Here is a 3,629-nt window from a genome sequence, read left to right on the forward strand (position 1 = left end):
GAAAGGGAAGGCGATTGGAAGCCGCTTTGAGCCTCCTTCGGGTAGAGAAAAGCGGCATATAAGAACCAACTCTTTTTCTTCAGTAATATCAGGGCTCTCTCAGCCTCACCCACCTCACAGGGTGTCTGTTGAGGGGCCAGGAAAGGGAAGGCGATTGGAAGCCACTTTGAGCCTTCTTCGGGTAAAGCGGCATATAAGTACCTGGGAAATTTGGGGAGGAAAGCCGAAATGCAGAAAGGCTAGAGTCATCTTGCAGCATCCAAAGGAAATCGAAAGCGTTTCCTCGTGCGGAAATGGTTGGGGAGAGTCGGTCCCTAAGAGCTAGCTATCCTGACTTCAAGCTCATAGCCTCTTGGATTAAGCCCAGGGGAATAGCCTTCCCAGTTAGCTGTAGCTCATGGGATGTGCCTAATTCAGCCTCCCCTCTTTGTAACCCTTTGTGGGGCTCGAAGAACGGGGACCCTTTCAGCTGACAAACACCACGCCTGGGCCGGTCGGTGGGCCACATCGGACAAAGACAATCAGCGGTTAAACAAACACGCACACCCCCCCCCAGTCCAGCAGACACCCAATAAATACAAGTTTGGGGGCTTTTTCCCAGAGGCCTGGTGCTTCGGTCAAGGCAGTAACTTGTCAGAAAGCAACCCCCCCAAGAGAGCCGTTAGAAGTGTTGGAGAGAACATATGCCGTGGCTTTTTAAGGCGCTATCCTCATCTGTTCCCTTATTTATGGCTTTAATTTGCTGCTCAGGAAACATCCAGAGAGCAATTGGGTAAAAAATATTAAAAGGCATTGGCATCAGTGCTTTGTTTGCCGGCTCTCCGAGGCGATTGGCCAGCCGCTGTGAGAAACAGGATGCCGGACGAGAAACAGGATGTCCACTCCAGCCACGAAGGTGAGAGGTGACGGTCCTCAGGTGATAGGTATGGGGAAGAGTGTTCAGAGGTGGCAAATGGCCAACAACTTGGTGTATTATTATTATACTGTGTACCCTAGGAATATGAGCCTCTTGTGGCGCAGAGTGGTAAGGCAGCAGACATGCAGTCTGAAAGCTCTGCCCATGAGGCTGGGAGTTCGATCCCAGCAGCCGGCTCAAGGTGGACTCAGCCTTCCATCCTTCCGAGGTCGGTAAAATGAGTTTGCTGGGGGGTAAATGGTAATGATTGGGGAAGGGAATGGCAAACCACCCCGTATTGAGTCTGCCATGAAAACGCTAGAGGGCGTCACCCCAAGGGTCAGACATGACCCGGTGCTTGCACAGGGGATTCCTTTACCTTTACCTTTTGCCCTAGGAATACGTGTCAATACTGCTGTGCCCAAGTTAAGGTATAAATATCCAGTGCTTTAACCATTACACCAAGCTGTCTCTCTGTGTTAGTATGTGTATAGGATTGGATGCTTATAGGATCAGATTTTATCTGGGGCTATGCATAAAGCTTTTGGTTGTTTTATTAATGAATACTGGTATTCTTATAACTATACTTTAGAATCTTCATTCTTAAATTTTTTATTATTATTGAAAGATTTCCACGTTTAAAATATTAATAAGAATAATAATAAATAAAATGTAATAACATCTAACCAACCAAAAAGTTGGTTCTTATATGCTGCTTTTCTCTACCTGAAAGAGTCTCCAAGCGGCTTACAGTCGCCTTCCCTTCCTCTCCCCACCACAGACATCCTGTGAGGGAGGGGAGGCTGAGGGAACCTCGATATTACTGCTCAGTCAGAACAGCTTTACCAGTGCCATGGCAAGCCCAAGGTCACCCAGCTGGCTGCATGTGGGGGAGCGGAGGATCAAACCTGGCTCACCAGATTAGAAGTCCGCACTCCTAACCACTACACCAAGTTGGCTCTCTTGGTTGGGAGAATTCCCAAGATTGGGGAGGACAGAACTCTTAGTTTAGTACAAAATGCCATACAGTCCCCCTTCTCGAAACAGCCATTTTCCCTGGGGAACTGATCTCTGTAAATTAGGAGGATCCGCCCATGAGCTTCCTGGTAAGGATCCATCATCACCTTGAAAAGGACCAAGGTGTTTCTGAGCTCAGCTACTGAAGACCTTTTTAGCTATGGATTAAACCTGTGGGGTTTTTTTGCATATACAAATTGTAATCTGCCAAGAAACTCTGGGCCCTCTCTGATGTATTACTCCCTCCTGTTGTTTAAAAGCAGGTAACTTATGAGGGCTACAACTAGGTGCCTTAAAGTGGAAGTCTACCTTCCCCTCAAACCCTAACAGAGGCACACCGATCACGATGTAGGTTTTCCAACTCTAGGGTGGGAAATCCCTGGTGATTTGCAGATGGAGCCCAAGGAAAGCAGAGATTGCAGAGCAGGGACCCTCCTTGGGGGTACAATGCCGGAGTCCACCCTCAGAAACAGCCCTTCTCTCGAGGAGAACTGATCTCTGTAGTCTGGAGATCAACTGGAATTCTGGGAGATCCCCAGCCGCCCCCCCCCCACTCCTGGAGATTGGCCGCCATATCAGGCTGGCATGCAGATGGCATTAAATCAAATTTATTTTGGGCCTGCTTTGGAAATTGGCAGCTCTGGGGAATCCAGATCTAATTGACATACCGGCAAGACCCAGTTGGGAGTGAATCGGATTTGCATAATGAAGTTGGACTTGACACAGTGTTCTGGTGCGAATTTGCTCACACCCAAGTGGTTCAGCTCAGAGCAAATATGTTTTCGGAGGGGGGAGGGGAGGAATAGAAAGGGACAGCTTGGGACGGCCACTGAAGTCGGTGGATGTCTTCATCGTGCTGCTGGGCACACGTGTCGGCCAGGGGTGAATTAAAACTCTTCTGACATCTGGATCTTAATTTGGTGTTTGTAAACCAGCCTGTTGTGAACGAATGATCCAATTTGTAAATTAGGGACAGAGGGTGGTCATCAGACTGGGATTTTGAGAAATACAGCCCTGGTCTGGTCTTGTGTCTTTAAGGGCGGGGCTGTGGCCTCTGCTTGACATGCGTAAAGTCCCCGGTTCAATCCCCGGCATTTCCAGTTCAAAGGACCAGGCAGGAGGGGATGGGAATGACTGACCAGGATATACTAATGATCTGACTTTGTATAAGCAGCTTCCTGTGCACATATTTATTAGGGAGGGGCCGTGGCTCAGTGGCAGAGCCTCTGCTTGGCATGCAGAAGGTCCCAGGTTCAATCCCTGGTGTCTCCAGTTGTGAAAGGACCAGGCAGGAGGGGATGGGAAAGATCTTGATAGACCAATGATCTGACTTAACAAAAGCAGCTACCAGTGTTCATAGGGGCCATGGCTCAGTGGAAGATCCTCTGCTTGGCATGCAGAAGGTCCCAGGTTCAATCCCAGTTGAAAAGGCCAGACCAATGACCTGACTTTGTATAAGCTACTTCCTGTGTTCATATTTATTTGGCTCAGTGGTAGAGACTCTGGTTGGCATGTAGAAGGACTCAGGTTCAATCCCTGGCATCTCCATTTAAAAGGACCAGGCAGGAGGGGATGGGAAAGACTTTGACCTGAGACCCTGGGTTCTGTGGAAGAGCCTCTACTTGGCATGCAGAAGGTCCCAGGTTCAATCCCCGGCATCTCCAGTTCAAAGGACCAAGCAGGAGGGGATGGGAAAGACTGGCCTTACTAGACCAAT

At 48.9% G+C, this 3,629-nt stretch overlaps 1 non-coding gene across 1 annotated transcript; it reads left to right on the forward strand.

Annotated features, from left to right (window-relative positions):
- Positions 1-3,112: 3,112 nt before the first annotated feature.
- TRNAA-GGC (transfer RNA alanine (anticodon GGC)) lies at positions 3,113-3,184 on the forward strand. Its single transcript has one exon. It is a non-coding gene; the product is annotated as a tRNA-Ala (tRNA).
- The last annotated feature ends 445 nt before the right edge of the window (positions 3,185-3,629 follow it).

Source organism: Paroedura picta, chromosome 2 (genome assembly GCF_049243985.1).
Source record: "Paroedura picta isolate Pp20150507F chromosome 2, Ppicta_v3.0, whole genome shotgun sequence".
NCBI classification, from domain to species: domain Eukaryota; kingdom Metazoa; phylum Chordata; class Lepidosauria; order Squamata; family Gekkonidae; genus Paroedura; species Paroedura picta.